Genomic DNA, 10,654 nt, shown 5'->3' on the forward strand with positions numbered 1-10,654 from the left:
GAGTTCCTGACGTGTAGAATGAAATAATCTACCAAGAACTTAGAGAAGAGTCAGCTTAAAATCACATTCACAAAATGAAGAACAACTATTTGAGGAGAGCTTCCCAGACTAGCAATCACAAATACTAAAATCTAGAATACTTACAGAATGGGGGACTATACCATAGCCGTTAATGAGACATAGAAGCGAGGGAAAAGTGGAAAAAAACATTAGTAGCTTTGGTAAAGTCTGTAAGCTCAGAGCACAATTAAGGGCTTCTGTCAAAAGCTAAACTGTCATCATTTTGACTGGATAAGGCCTTCCAAATACCCCTGATGCAGGGGAAGTGGGAGAGGATATTGTCCCATGCAGAATTAGTCTTAAGAAACCAAGAGAAATTACTGTAAAAGGGGAAGGAATTCTGCCCATTTTTTGATTGGGTTGTTTGCTGTGATGGTATTAAGCTGCATGAGCTGTTTGTAAATTTTGGAGACTAATCTCTTGTCAGTCACATCATTTGCAAATATTTTCTCCCAATCTGTGGGTTGTCTTTTCATTTTGTTTATGGTTTCCTTCGTTGTGCAAAAGCGTTTGAGTTTAATTAGGTCCCATTTGTTATTTTTATTTTTATTTCCATTACTCTGGGAGACAAATCAAAAAACATTGCTGCGATTTATGTCAGAGAGTGCTCTGCCTAGGTTTTCCTCTGAGAGTTTTATAGTGTCCGGTCTCACATTTAGGTCTTTAATCCTCTTTGAGTTTATTTTTGTGTATGGTATTAGAGAATGTTCTAGTTTCATTCTGTTACATGTAGCTGTCCAGTTTTCCCAGCACCATTTATTGAAGAGACCGTCTTTCCCCCATTGTATAGTCTTGCCTCCTTTGTCATAGATTAATTGACCACAGGTGCATGGGTTTATTTCTGGGCTTTCTATCCTGTTCCATTGATGTATATTTTTATGTTCTGTGCCAGTACCATTACTGTTTTTATGACTGTAGCTTTGTAGAATAGTCTGAAGTCAGGGAGCCTGATTCCTCCAGCTCCTTTTTTCTTTCTCAAGATTCCTTTGGCTATTTGGGGTCTTTTGTGGCTCCATACAAATTTTAAGATTTTTTTGTTCTAGTTCTGTGAAAAATGCCATTGGTAATTTGATAGGGATTGCACTGAATCTGTAGATTGCCTTGGGTAGTACAGTTATTTTGACAATATTGATTCTCCCAATCCAAGAACATGGTATATGTCTGTGTGGTCTGTGATTTCTTTCATCAGTGTCTTATAATTTTCAGAGTACAGGTCTTTTGTCTCTTTAGGTAGGTTTATTCCTAGGTATTTTATTCTTTTTGATGAGATCGTAAATGGGATCGTTTCTTGAATTTCTCTCTCTGATCATTCACTGTTAGTGTAGAGAAATGCAATGGATAAATAGACATTTCTCCAAAGAAGACATACAGATGGCCAAGAGGCACATGACAAGGTGTTCAACATCGCTGTTAGAGAAATGCAAATCAAAACTACAATAAGATATCACCTCACACCAGTCAAAATAGCTACCAACAAAAAATCCACAAATAATAAATGTTGGAGAGGGTGTGAAGAGAAGGGAACCCTCCTACACTGTTGGTGGGAATGTACATTGGTACAACCACTATGGAGAACAGTATGAGGGTTCCTTAAAAACCTAAAAGTAGCGCTACCATATGATCCTGCAATCCCACTCCTGGGCATATATCCAGACAAAAACATGGTCTGAAAGGATACCTGCACCCCAATGTTCACTGCAGCACTGTTTACAATAGCCAAGACACGGAAGCAACCTAAATGTCCATCGACAGATGACTGGATAAAGAAGATGTGATACATATATACAATGGAATATTACTCAGCCATTAAAAAGAATGAAATAATGCCATTTGCAGCAACATGGATGGACCCTAAAGATTGTCATACTGAGTGAAGTCAGACAGGGAAAGAGAAATAGTGTATGATATCACTTATATGCAGAATCTAAAAAGAAATGATACAAATGAACTTATTTACAAAACAGAAACAGACTCACACACTTAGAGAACTAACTTATGGTTACCAGGGGGGATGGGTGGGTTGGGGGAGGGATAGACTGGGAGTTTGGGATTGACATGTACACACTGCTATATTTAAAATGGGGAACTCAATATTATGTAACAAGCTAAACGGGAAAAGAATTTGAAAAAGGATAGATACATGTATATGTATAACTGAATCACTTTGCTGTACACCTGAAACTATCACAACATTGTTAATCAACTATACTCCAATATAAAATAAAAAAGTTAAAAAAATAAAATAATGAAAAAAAAGGCGGAGGCTGGGGAGGAAGAGGCAGAGAAGCAGTGTGAATTCCCAACTCAAAGAAGTTAGATGGCTGATAAAGCGATCATGACATCAGAATATAAATTATTCAGTCTTATTAATCTCATCACTTCATATATTCCATATGCATTTGAAAGCAGCTCGTTCCATAACTTTCTAAAGTCTTCTTTCTAAAAATTCCTGACCATCAACCCAGGTAAACTGTACTCTTCCAGTAAGTTAATAGATCAAAGCTCACATAGATTAGTTCTTAACAGAACAAAAGCACCACAGCAGAGGAACCCGCACCCAGCTGTGTTTAATAGCTAAGGGAGTACACACTGAAAAGCCAGCAGCCCTTACAAATCAACTGAAGTGCCTGGAAACACAGCTCCACTTTTTAAATTTTACATGGAAACCAAATGTAGGTAATATGAATACAGGACACACGTGTTAAATCAGTAGTTTTCAAACTTTAGCAGGTACCAGAGCCAGCTAGAAGGATTCTTAAAACACAGATTGCAAGGCCCACCTCCAGAGTTTCTGATTCAGTAGGTCTGGGGTGAAGCCTGGGAATAAGTTTCCAGGAGATAAGGATGCTATCGATTTGGGCCACATGTTAAGAACCCCTGTGCTAAAAGTTCCTTGAGGTTCATACATCTGTAAGGACTGATTCACAGCACAGCACTGCACTCCTGGACATGAGTGCCCAAGGGTGAGATCTGTCAACAGGAGACAAACAACACTGCTACAAAGAGAGCAGGACAGATATAAGGTGACAGGCAGTGGCATGAACTACAGCTACCTGGAAAGTTCACGTCCCACTTAGGGGGGCATCTACTACTCAGTGCCAGCTGTTGGCACGGGAGGGAACTGGGGCCCAGGGTTGCCAGTTGGTAGCCACAGCAGTAGTAAAACCAGCATCAGCAACGACAAAAACAGCACACATTACTTACTATTTACTAGGTACCAGGCAAGCATGCCAGGAGCTTTAAATATATTGGTCCATTTAATAATCCCAGGAAGCCTAGCAGGTGCTATTGTTATTTCCATTTTAGAGATAAAGAAGTTGAGAAACAGAGAAGTTAAGCAACTGGCACGGGGTCACACGACTTATAAGTAGCAAGGCTAGGACTCTTAATTCAGACTCTGGCTTCTGAGCTCATATTCTTTTTTTTTTTTTTTTTTTTGCGGTACGCGGGCCTCTCACTGTCGTGGCCTCTCCCGTTGTGGAGCGCAGGCTCCGGACGAACAGGCTCAGCGGCCATGGCTCACGGGCCCAGCCGCTCCGTGGCATGTGGGATCTTCCCGGACCGGGGCACGAACCCGCATCCCCCGCATCGGCAGGCGGACGCTCAACCACTGTGCCACCAGGGAAGCCCCTCTGAGCTCATGTTCTTAACCACTATATTGACAATCGCAGATCTTCTAATGTTTTCAAGAGAAATCATAAATCCAGTCCACTCCGCCATATTTCCTGTTATTTTCAAAGCTTCCGTAGTCACCCCTCACACTCCCTGAATCCCACAAAACAGTACCTTCACGTGTGGACCCTAGTGGTCCGCATGCTGCCAGCTAATTATCCTTGACCTAGAAGCTGACAAGCACCTCCCAGGACCTTACACTCCTTTACTGAATGCTTGCTATGTGCCACGCACCATGTTACGTATGCACCTTACAAGGGTTATCACCTTTCTACTTCTCACTATTACCCCAGGAGACAGACACTACAGGGCTCCCTGTTGGGGAGAAAAAAAAGAAAAGAAAACGGAGGCACCAAGTGAACAGATACCTTGACCCTGGTGCCCACGACCCCACCAGCAAGCAGAGGCAGAGCTGGGACAGACGCCCCGGAAGGTGGCCGCAAGACCACACCTCAACGGCTCTGCTGCACTGCCTCTCCGACAGTCGGGACAAACCTAATTCCTCAAGGGGTGACACCTCAAGCCCCAGCTGTGAGAATGGTGAAGAGGGGGGCTCCTGAAAAGGGAGGGAGAGGTCTCAACACAGGAAAAGTTTCAACAGCTCAGGGGTATGAACAGACCCACCATGGACCTTTTGAGCCCCCTGGGGGCCCCTCTGGTTCTTAAGAGGAGTAACAGCCCAAAGAGTGGGTTGACTCGCTCATTCAGCCCATCACTCCTTCATCGTGTGCTTCGTGCAGGGCCCTGGGCCTCCCTGGAAGCCGCACGCAGACCATAATGAATCCGAACGTGGTTCGTGGAATAAGAGACGTAATTAGCTCACCAGAGAAGCTCGGAGGAAAAGGCCGCTACTGCCAAATGGAGAAACTGAGCAAGGGCTCACAGGAGATGGACGTGTGAACTGGACCCCGGGGAAAAAACAGAGGCTTCGAAAGGGCACCCCGCGGTGCTCTGAGCAGTTTGGAGGAAGGCTCAGGTGAGGGTGGGCGCTGTGCTATGGCCGAGCGAGAGGGGCCACGGAGGGCCTGAGGCTGCAGCGCGTGCGTGGGGAAGACGCGCCTGGGAAGGGAACCGGGACCTCAGTGCACAGCACTTCCGGGTTGCTGGGGTGTTCGGAGCTCTCCGTGAGCCACTGAAGGTGGCTGAAGTGAAGACTACTGTTCTCTATGCCGTGCTTTAGCAAAAGCAACTTGCCGGCAATAGGCAGTTCTGAATTAACGGAGCCACTGAGGCCAAGAGAGCAGTTAAAGAAGCCTTCCATCTATGCAGGCGAGAGCCAAGGGGAAAGAAATCTGACATGGAACTTAGAGACATTTTCAAAAAGAGACAAAGGTCTTGAGTCCAAGATCACTGGAGAGTATGGGTTTACATGTAAAACGTATGTGATTGATATGCAAAATGTATTCTCAACGGGGTCCATAATCCCCATCACACCCCCTCCCAATCGAGATTCATTGCTTTGAAGAACCTTAGCTTGGGTGATGTCCTTGATCATGACGGGTGTGTTGAATATGAAGTACTAGTGAGAGAGCTGGGTCAAGGAGTCCAGCCAGTAGGGGCAAAATATGGATCCAGGGCTCTGAAGACAGGGCTAGATCAGAAGCCAAGGGAATCATCTTTTCTAAGAAAGGGAGAGAACAAGGAATGAGCTAAGCACCTCAGAAGCCATGCTGCACCAGTCTCGTGACAGACGAGATAGAAAGAGAGGAGCGATGCCTGGGATTGTGGGGGCGGGGATTGCCGACAAGGAGCACCAAGACGTTCCTCGGGAAACTGAGGAACAAGAGAAGTTCGAGGAGGAAATGAGAGTCAGCAGAATCCCACAGTCTGGGAAGGTCAAATGTGACAAATCTACAACTGTGAGGTCAGTGGTCACTCTAAGAAGGAGGTGGCGTAGAGCCCCAGTCTGCAATAGGAAGGGCGGGACGACAAGCTACTCTTGTGAACTCAGTTCACAAGAGTTCCAAGGAGGAAATAAGAACAGCTGTTATATTAGCTCGGCCTTTCCCAAGGGTTTCTAAGAATAGGTGGAGTAGTAGCTCCTTGCCATGCTTCCTATGCAGTACAGTGTGAAGACGCTCCATGTGAAATGGCCCCCAGAGCAGAGGCGCAAATCACACGGTGAGGGTCACCACACAACCAAGAGAACCAGCTTCAGTCAGAAAATGGGTGTGCCATGGGCTTCCCTGGTGGCGCAGTGGTTGAGAGTCAGCCTGCCGATGCAGGGGACACGGGTTCGTGCCCCGGTCCGGGAAGATCCCACATGCCGCGGAGCGGCTGGGCCCGTGAGCCATGGCTGCTGAGCCTGCGCGTCCGGAGCCTGTGCTCCGCAACGGGAGAGGCCACAACAGTGAGAGGCCCGCGTACCGCAAAAAAAAAAAAAAAAAAAAAAAAGGGTGTGCCAACACCCATGTGTCAGATGTGTCAGACAATCAAAATATTATCAACTTAACCTTGACTTTCTAGTTGCAGAATGTTTTTAAATTTTTAATCATTCCAACTTTATATTCATAAAAACACCCCCATTCGTATTCATTTACTTACTCTCCCTCTGCCCTCTGACCAAAAAAAAAAAAAAAGCTACTGTTCACTAAGTACCAACCAAGTTTCAAACACTGTAGGAATTATCCTATAGTATATTATCTCATTTAAACTTTACAATCTTACAAGGTAGCCATTTTTCAGAAGAAGAAATTGAAGCTCAGATATAATAATGACTTGCCCAAAGTAAGAAAGCACCTAAGTGGAGAGGCTGAAATCCACACTGGAAAGTATGTGACACCAGTTACTGAGCTCTTATCAAGGTTGACACCGCCCCTCACAAGAAGATTTCCAAAGTGAGGAACTGGCCGGGTATAGAAGAGAGTATCAGTATGAGGGCGGAGGTCAGATGCAGGCACGTCTCCAGAGTCAGTCGCCAAACCATCCCTCCCCTTTAACTGACCATTACACATGAAGTTCTCATACCAGAAAAAGGTAACTGCTTTATTGAAAGCAAACCTAATAGATACAAATCATTTCAAATGACAGATTAAACACAGTAATTCAAGCACAGAGACCTAAAGATACCAATCTCAGCGAGGAAACATTAAAGGGTTTGTAATAATTATACTCAGCACAAATTCTCAGCAACTGGATGGTGAGCCACAGTTAGAGCGATTTTTGTGTACAGAGAGATGGGACAGGAAGATCTGGAGAGGATTTTACTGCAGCCCTTGTTGTATGTTCTGGCTACATGCAAAAGACATGGGCATCCCAGACAGATCATTTGAGCTATGTGTCAATTAGATCCCTGCTCATCTTTGTCTTGTAATGATGAGTTCATGTACTGTGAAAGACTAAGAGGTCCTTCGTGTGTGCATTTTCCTTTCAGAAAAAATGGATACATCAGAGATTACAGAGACAGAGAAAATTAGACTGCAGTACCAATTCTCTGCCTAGCAGCGTTGGAGGAAGCAACACTGTGCCCAGGTCCAGGCCAATGCAAGCGAAGCCAAATAAAGGGAGGAGAGAGCAGGCGGTCATATGCAAGGCAGAAATGACTAGAAGACCAAGGTAAGCCTTAGCAATGCATTTGCCAGTGCCTCACACTAAAGAGGGGGGAGGTAGGAATAGGGTTAAAAAAGTTTATTCTGGGATTTAGGAAGACGTATCAACACCATTATCTATTTTCATTCCTTTAAAGGGATGAAACATTAGAAACCTTCTCTACTTGAGTGCTTCTGTCTCTTTAAGAATATATTTTGAAAGATTATAGAAATTCTCATCTAAAATTCTGTGATTAAACCAGAACCTTAGTTTTACAGAAAACTGAAGCCGGGAAAAGTTGAATGAGTTTGTCCAGTATCCCAGAGAAAAAGTGAGTTTGGATCCACGAACCAGGTCTCTGTCCAAAACAAGAGTATAGATATCCCCATTTGATTTCAAAGTTCCAAACCCCAAGGTAGACTTCAGGGTAATATAATCAAACTGCCTCAGAAACATTTGAAAGCATCTCCTTACTAAGTGACCCACAGGATGGACCTAGCGAATACAGAGCAAACCAATTTTCAAAAGCCAAGGAGATTAAAAAAAAAAAAAAAGCAGAAAGATTTAGAATAAAAGAGTAAACTAGAAAAACACAACGTGTGACCACTGATTAGTTCTGCCTCAAAAAATTGTAAAGAATGTTACTTGGGAAAAAGCAAAATTCAGACTGAATATTGTGAGTAGGTAGGAGAAAATCCCTTTTTTTGTTGGTTTTTTTGGGGGCTGTGCTGTGTGGTTTGCAGGATCTTACTTCCCCTACCAGGTACCGAACCCACGCCCTGGGCAGCGAAAACACAGAGTCCTAACCGCTGGACCACCAGGGAATTTCCAGGTAGGAGAATATCCTTGTTTTTAGGAAATACATGCTGAAGTAGTTAGGGGTGGGACATCTGTCACAATGACTGCAACTTCAAACAGGTCTCCCCACAAATATGTGTGTTGAGGGGGAGGGTGGGGGAGGGCGTGAAAAATGTCAATGGGAAAATTTAGATGAAATCTGCTTGAACTATAATTTCAACTTGTCTGTAGGTTTAACATCTTTAAAAGTAACATTATTATAGACGGAAAAAAATCACCTGTAATAAAAAAATGAAACAAAAAAAATTTTTTTAAACATTGTGGTGGTAGAGAAACACAAACACATATCCTAGGACATCGTCCTATATTCAAAATAAATTTGGGGTTTGTAATAGCTAAACAATATTATTAAAATAGGTTCCTTGCATTTAATAGGATCTTCCATTGAAGCAGCAAGATAATTACTGTTATAAAGTCTCCTGTGGCTTTTATGAAATGTGAGACGTGCTATAAAAATCGGCAGAAAAAAAATTATGCAGGTTAAACTTTTGGTGCTTTGAACAACAATAAAGTTATGGACTGGTTCTTAGCTGCTCTTTTCATCAAAGCATTACACTCTTCTCTGACTAAACCTGTACTACTTCCCTTTTTGAAGGTTATGTAAGACCAGCTTTAACAAGTCCCAACTTGAGATCGGCATAACGTGCTTTAAGACAAATGCATAAAGGGTGCCTCATGTTAAGTTTCTCACTACAAGACTTTGCATGGCCAGCCGAAGAGGCTTTTAAATACACAATCCCACTGTGACTAAGGCCAGGAAAAGGCTAGTCCATGCCCAGCCCAGCCCACCCTCAGGAGGAGACAAGGAGGGCCACCTACCGCACTGATACCAGTTCCTTCCCTCCTCCTTGTGGAAATCTTAATACAAAACCAACACATACAAAGTCAAGGTGTATAACCCTGAATTATCAAAACATTTCCCTTCAAATTCAAAACAGAATAGTGTATGAAAAATATTATCAGCAGCGATGTAACAAAGGAAAGGTATTTTCTTTAACATTAAAAAACAAACAAACAAAAAAACCGTATTGTTAGTTGACAAGTAATAGGATGAAGTTAACCCAGGTCACAAATGTATTAAAATTTAAGGTAGATAACAGAACTGCCTTTATTCCCTCAACAGGAGCTCGTGAAATACTTGTCCACACAAGCTCCTCCACGTGAATTCACGCCCACCACTGGAACTGTGGGGCGATAATCCTCAGAGCTTGCAGAGAAGGTCTTTGCCCAACATACTTTCAAGGAGGCTAAACGGGATGTGCTCCTTTGAATTGATGCTTTTAAGACCGGCAGTTGGTTATTCTGGCAGAGTTCCCGTTTTGAGCAGTACATCATTTACTGTTTATGGATCACAGTGACAAACGGCAAGAAGTGCAAGCCCCGAAAAACAAGTCTCTCAAACTCAGGCCTGCATGGCATAACTTCCCCCCCTCAAGATACAGGGAACGGGCTTTAAATGCTCAAAGCGAAATCCCTGGAGAAGTAGTACCAAATGGCACAAAGCAGAGTCCACCCTGAACGAAGGATGGTTTAGTAAATGTGGCAATTTCTTATACGACTGAGCCACTATTAAGTTGGCTAATTTTTGTTCAGAGACTTTCCCTAGGGCTAGCTACTCATCCACAACATACTTAATCCATCCTAAATAGAATGGAAAACCATTCAATTTTAGAAACAATTTTAAAAACCATTCAATTTTTAAAACAATTCAATTTTAAATTCAACCATTTAATTTTGTTTGTTTAGGAAAAGGCAACAGAAGAAACAAACTTTTGATATTCAACTACTGGTATTCAAATTAAATACATTTGTTTTTCTGCATAAACACAGGAAAAAAACCCAACTAGTACGTATACATTATTTCCTTAAGGCATAAGTAAACACTAAGTAATACCTATTATTTACTAGCTTCAAAAAACGTTCCACCTTAATTACTTTCATTTATCTTTCTCTTCAACCATGATAGTAACAAGTTTTGATTTCATTTGGTGATATTTTCTTCATTTCTTTTACTTGCTTGAATGTTGCATTCAAGAAAATCTTGGAGTCTCTGGGAAATTTTTTGGAAGTTCTAAAATTAATTACAAATAGGAAAAAGTGATTCGATTATATAAATTTACCATTGTGGGAAGATTTTTTTAAAGAATAAAAGTTGTCTTGTGGAATTCAAGAGATAAGGTAAACTCGCCCCCTAAATAACTTTATTTAAAGTATTTTTGTGTAGGTGAAGGCAGGTTATATGGAATTCAGCAGATTCTTGAATAAGACAACAGGTTTCCCAAGTTATCGATCACCAGTATAAACACATATTAATTTGTCTTTAATATACTGAATAATACCATGAAAGATCTGTCTTTTATAAAAGATATTCTGGTTCCTTTTTATCCCAAATTTAATTAGCAGGAAGGTTTGTAAATTCATATTTTCTGATTAGTAATAGGGAGTTCCCCTCCCACCCCCCAAAAAACCCTAAACACTGGGTCTGCTTTAAGAGGCCCCAACGTGAGGCTTGATGCCTTCCTCCTCCTTAAACAGC

The 10,654-nt window shown here is 42.3% G+C and overlaps 1 protein-coding gene and 1 long non-coding RNA gene across 4 annotated transcripts in view; one reads left to right on the plus strand and one right to left on the minus strand.

Moving 5' to 3' along the window:
• Positions 1-10,654, minus strand: part of MED12L (mediator complex subunit 12L) — a 329,841-nt gene that overhangs the window by 102,795 nt on the left and 216,392 nt on the right. The window lies entirely within an intron of this gene.
• Positions 6,846-9,782, plus strand: LOC125964484 (uncharacterized). Of its 2 annotated transcripts, XR_007477544.1 has the most exons (4): positions 6,846-7,287; positions 8,024-8,092; positions 8,714-9,008; positions 9,242-9,782. It is a non-coding gene; the product is annotated as an uncharacterized LOC125964484 (long non-coding RNA). The 2 variants fall into 2 exon arrangements; XR_007477543.1 differs by having other exon boundaries at positions 8,714-9,782.

Source organism: Orcinus orca, chromosome 5 (assembly GCF_937001465.1).
Source record: "Orcinus orca chromosome 5, mOrcOrc1.1, whole genome shotgun sequence".
NCBI classification, from domain to species: Eukaryota; Metazoa; Chordata; class Mammalia; order Artiodactyla; family Delphinidae; genus Orcinus; species Orcinus orca.